Source organism: Osmerus mordax, chromosome 9 (assembly GCF_038355195.1).
Source record: "Osmerus mordax isolate fOsmMor3 chromosome 9, fOsmMor3.pri, whole genome shotgun sequence".
Lineage (NCBI taxonomy): Eukaryota > Metazoa > Chordata > Actinopteri > Osmeriformes > Osmeridae > Osmerus > Osmerus mordax.
The window spans coordinates 15,420,941-15,427,147 of record NC_090058.1 but is presented as its reverse complement, the minus strand read 5'-3'; positions in this window follow the sequence as shown (position 1 = coordinate 15,427,147).

Sequence of the window (6,207 nt, the reverse complement as noted above, 5' to 3'; positions counted from 1 at the left end):
AAGAATCGGGCTAGTAATCAGAAGGTCGCTGGTTCGATTCCCGGCCGTGCTAAATGTCGTTGTGTCCTTGGGCAAGGCACTTCACCCTACTTGCCTCGGGGAATGTCCCTGTAATTACTGTAAGTCGCTCTGGATAAGAGCGTCTGCTAAATGACTAAATCTAAATGATTAGGCACATCATGAGGCACATCATCATGTGTAACATGTGACATCAACATTCTGTCCAATCCAACATTTCAATAAACTCAATACACCAGCAACCGACATTTGGAGTATGAGTACCTACCTGAAAGGTAAGAACATCAGTGGAACTCTACTGGCATCTGGTGTCCATAATTCTGAAATGGCTACCGCATCTCGTTCGTCAAGCGGCAGCAGCTGTCTAGTCAAGGGTGGTGTAACGACCACTCCCAGTGCCACCTTCCATTCTTTCAGATTGGCATTTGCATTTGTTTATAAACATGATCCATAAACAGGCTCGGAGTCCCATGCAAAGAGAATTCGTTGCATTAACATTAGTTTGAGTAGCCCCGTGTCAAAAAGTAGGCTAGGCTAGCAACCACAGGATTTTGTTAATGTTATTGTTCCAATGATCTCATTTTAAAATGCATGTCACACAAATGTTAAAGATCCTGCAAAGTGGAATTGAAAATAGTTTTAAGTTCATCGCACCACAGAAGAATGTGTTCATTGGTCATTGATTGCAAAACCGATTTACCTTGTCATAGTTGAATAACAACAGTTCGGTGGGTAAAATGGACAAACAGTGAACCTCAAAGTCCATTGACACCTCTTTCCTATCTAAATCTCACAACTTGCAGCTGTAAAACGATAGGTTTTGAAAAAGCTGCATTTGTGACGTCACAAATATAGCATCCCTTTGTCACGCCCCAACATTTCCATACAGACCATCCCTCTGGTGTTCTGGCCCAGGATCTCAGACACTAGTTTAGCTGCGCTTAGGGATGGGCGAACGATGCCTTGTGAATCTTTGGTGGTTTCTTCCGGATTGTGCCGGCCCAAAGAGCCGAACTATCGTTGCATTGAAAATGAACAGCGTCATATAGCAGCCGTTTAAACTGGCTGAATGATGCATAGTGGTTGTCTCCGACGGTAGACTACCCTACGTTATTTAATATTTTAAGACTTTGTTTCTTCCACTCTCATCCCTGACTTTGTAAACGTGAGTCTGAGGGTTCCGGTCTATGATGGTATACATGGTGTGCTCCCACTTGTCCGCTAGCTTCCTTTTACCCTTCTCTGTTTTATTGGCAAGCAAAACTCGGTCGCCAACGTTCAGGTGGGTTCCACGGACTCTCTTGTTGTAGCCATCAGCTTGATGTTGCTGTTCTTTCCTCGCATGCTGCAGAGCTATGCTGGCAGCCACATGGAGGTTCGCCATCAACTTCTCTGCAGAGGTCTCGTAATTCAACAAGACTGGATCCTTCAAGACTTGTTTAAAGATCATATCTACCGGGAGTCTGGGGACTCGACCGTACATCAAGTAGAACGGAGGATATCCAGTCGTCTCATGATTGGTGTTATTATAAGCAAAGGTCAAAGTCTGTATCTGTTGGGCCCAGTGTTGTTTGGCTGCTAGTGGTAGAGCAGGCAACATACTGCCAAGCGTCCTATTGAACCTTTCGGTTTGTCCATTCCCCATGGGATGGTATACTGTTGTGTGTGTTTTTGTAATCCCTGTGAGGCCGAGGAGTTCGGCAATTGGCCCCCTGATCGGAATGTATTTGCTCTGGGAAACCATAGACGCAGAACACGATATCCCATAACTTCTTCGCTATTTGCTTTGCAGTTTGGTTGACACAGGGGAACGCATGAGCCAATTTTGTGAAGTGGTCTGTTATGACCAACACATCTACAGATCTTTGTTTACTGTCCTCAGCACTCCAAAAATCAATGCACACCAGTTCCATGGGTGCTGAAGTGCGAATGCTCTCCAAGGGGGCTCCGGCAGCTGGTTCAGGGGTCTTTGCAAGGATACAGCATTGGCAGCATCTCACATATTCCTTGATGTCTATTCCCATTTGCGACCAGAAGAAACGCTGTCGAGCAAGGTGTGCTGTTCTAGCTTGCCCTTGATGCCCAGCAAGATCATGCACACCAGCGAGAGCCTTGGTCTTCAAGCTAACAAGCAGCACAAACTGTTACCTCTTCTCTTTGCTTAATGGGTCTTTAGTTACCCTGTATAGGACTCCGTCCTGGACTTTCAGGTGATGCCACTGCTTGCTCAGTGTCTGAGCCGTAGCTGGTAACCTACTTCTCCCTCGCGTAGGTGGTGGCACACCCCTCAGAATGAGTGGCAGGACCTCACTGATAACTGGATCCGTTTCTTGGCTGTGCCTTAGCTCGCCGATGGAGAGGGCAGGAGTTGTGTATTATTCTGAGGGTACCGCCTGAGGAAGAGCCTTGAAAAACTGAGTTGCTCTTATCTCTGCTCCCTTTTCCCACTCTACATGAGCTTCACAAACAGATCTCGCATGTGAGGGCTCTTGACTACCAGCCAGCATGTCTTGAGTGGTGTCCATGGTTGCGCAGCAGTCTGCATCATCTGTCCGGAGACACTGGACCTTGCAGTCCAGTGTCTCCTCCTTTGTTCCCTCTGCTTCGGCCAACAGACCTTCATACGGCTCTCTGATCAACCTTTGGCTCACTGACTTGGCAAAAGGATCTCTACTTAGGGCATCCGCCACGATGTTCTTTATCCCAGGGATGTGTCTGATACTGAATGTGTATGGAGAAAGCTTTGCCACCCACCTTTGTTCGTAAGCGTCAAGTTTTGGTTGTGTCATTATATAATTTAAAGGATTATTGTCGGTCCACACTGTAGAAGTGTGGCCCTTCAACCAGTGGCTGAATTTTTCACAAACACTCCATTTGAGCGCCAAGAATTCTAGGCGGTGGGCAGGATACCTCTTTTGTGAGCCAGTGAGGGTCTTGCTCGAAAAGGCGATCCGGCGTGCCTTCATTTCCCCCTCTGGTATCTGGGACAGAACTGCCCCAAGGCCGTCAAGGGACGCGTCAATGGACATAACCAGGGGCTTAGAGAAGTCTGGATGGGTGAGGACCGCACAGTTCAGGAGCTTCTCCTTGAGGCCTGCGAAGTCAGGGGTCCAGTCTGCAGGTTTGATTTTTCTGTAGACTCCTGGATTCTGATTGTACTTTCCAGCCTTTCCTCTCCGTTTCTGGCCAGCTGTGAGGGCGAACAGGGGTTTTGTGATGGAGGAGCAATTTGGTATGAAGTGCTGGTAATAAAATACCATCTCCAGGAACGACTTCACTCTACGGACTGAAGGAATGCAGCTATCGTTTTCCATCAAGTCCCTCTTCAACATTTTGGCGATGGCCTCAACTTTTTCCGGGTCAACAGCAACACCGTCACCGTCAACAATGTGTCCGAGGAACTTCACGGACCTCCGCAACAGATGGCACTTTTTCGGACTCAACTTCAGGTTGTGCTCCCGCAGCCTCGGAAAAACCACCTCCAACCTGCTGAGGGCCTGCTGTTCAGAGGGGGCAAAGATCAAGAGATCATCTAGGTAGCACAAAAGACTGCAAAGTTCAGATCACCAAAATTTCTTAACATCATCCTCATGAAGGACGCTGGACTGTTGCAAAGCACCTGCGGCTTTCTGTTATAGGTACTCCTCCCCTTCCACTGACTCCACCCTGGAGGCTATGTTCCTCCTGGCTTTCTTCGGTTTTCTGAGGTGCTCCGAATTCACGTCCACCTCCTCCACTTTCGACCCTTCTGCTCACCCATGCGTCTCTGACATTACCCTACACTCCCCCGACACATTCATTTTCTCTCTGAAATGCAGCAAGACCAATCAGAGCGGGCCCGCAGTTCCCATCTTCCTATTCCACCTCAATTCTCCTCTCAGCCCCTTCGAGTCTCTACAGAAACTCATTCACTCCAAATCCGGAAGCCACGCCCTCCCATCCAGCCCACTATTCATCACGGAATCAGGACTCGTCGCCTCCCGGTTCTGGTTCCACCATCATCTCCGCCTCATCCTCACCAAATCAGGCATAGACCCCACACACTATTCCGCACATTCCTTCAAAATCTGCGCCACTTCCTCTGCTTCCAGCCAGGGCGTTGCTGACCACACTATCCAGCTTCTGGGTCGCTGGTCCTCTCAGGCATACCGCCTATACGTCAGGACCAACCTCCCCGATCTCCACCACACTCAAGCTCTCATCAGCCTCGCAGCAGCCCGTAGGTGAGTGTTCCTTTGGGGATCTGGTTGAGCCGCTGCTCGGCCGTGACCCATAAGGACTCTCCGCCACACCCCGAGTCCACATCCGGTAACTATTCATGAACCATCCACATCACCTCCCCAGTAACTATACATGCACCATCCACATCACTTCCACAATCTCTGCATCCCCTAATCACACTCATCCTCCCAGGAACCCAGGCCCGGCTCTGCTACCGGCCTCCATCAGCACCAGGCTCGGCCCTGCTACCAGCCTACACCAACCGCCTCAGGCTCAGCTCTGCTACCAGCCTACACCAACCACTCAAGGCTCGGCTCTGCTACCAGCCTCAGGCTCGGCTCTGCTACCAGCCTGCGACACCCTGCATTAGGCTTGGCTCTGCTACCAGCCTCAGGCTTGGCTCTGCTACCAGCCTGTACCACAATGCATTAGGCTTGGCTTTGCTACCAGCCCAGCTTCAATAAAAGCTATCTATTCAATCGATGGTGTGATTACTGAACTCGTGAAGTGTCCAATAATTGTTCTCATTTTTCAGCTGATGTAGCACATATTTCAGCATGTTGGTGCCCACTATGACGTCATGTTTCTGACCAATGACCACGAGGACTCGGACCATGCACTTCACCCCATACAGACTCAGTCCCATGTCGTACATGCACTTGGGGCTCACCTGTACTCCTCCACAGCCGACAAGGATGATGCGCTGCAGATATCAGAACAGACCTACCTGCAGTCCTGAGTGTTTTATGTATTAAATAGTTTGTCTTTGCATTGTACCAGCTGAGTAACAGAATGCAACCGTCTGTGATCTGACGTAGATAGGTTGCTGTGACGTAGATCGGTCGGGTTTTGGCTCCGCCTATACAAAACCTGAGCTGAAAACGGAAGAGAAACTGTTCAACAGTCTAACTAAACATTTCAGTGCAACAAAGTTTTTGCGCTTTGCACATGCTTTCAGGAACTCATTTCACACGTATATAATGTACTGAGAAGCAAATCATGGAATTAGCTTTACAGGATCTTTAAGTGAACACACATAAATAATAAGTGAAAAAGCAAATTTGATATTTATATTTATAATAACATCCACTATCTCACACAATAACTATTGTTATCTCACATACAGTATATTCCCACAGGTTTTCACTATGGAGACATGAAATGTGTTGTATGCCCTGTTCCCAACACGTATGCTATTACTTATACAAGTGATCGGTGCCTGCGATGCAGTCAGTGATGTCGGTGAGACACACACACAGCTCCCTGGAACTAGAATCAGAAAGGGGTTTTAATCGCCCTGAAAGTTTGCACACAGACAAGGAATTTACTTTGGCAGGAAGGTGCATACAGTGGCGGTTCTACACGGGGGCGTACAGGGGCCAGTGCCCCTGTAAAAATGTCCCTGGCCCCCCCTGTGCCCCCCCCTGATCTGACTGAATAATAAAATGAACGTTGTTTTTCTTCTTCTAGTCGTCATCATGAAACGAGGTGAGAGTGAGAGAAACATATAAAGGTATTGAGAGAGCTGAGGAGCTGGAAGAGGGAGAGCCGTTGGTATGATTTTAATGTAAAGCAAAATTAAAGTATTTAATATTTAAATATAATTGGATGTGAGTGTCATGTAAATTAGTAGTGTATGGAGTTGGTGTGGGATCCGTCTTACATTGTTTGTATTTACTCCACAAGGCTAGAACATTTGTAATATAGCTACTTTTTGCAAAATTATTATTGATGCAGTCAAAAACTCTACAACTGCTTTCCAACCAGAAGCTTTTGCTCAGTTTGGCTGGTTTAGGCCTACGTTATCTGAAACTAAGGGAAATGTTAATAATACATTTTATTTCCAAGGCGCCTTTCTCGGCACTCAAGGACACAGTACAGAGGTACAAAAAACATTAAAAGCAGCAGAAAAAGAAGGACCAGAAGGAAGCACTGCAATTGACATTAAGTGGAATAAGCAATTTTATA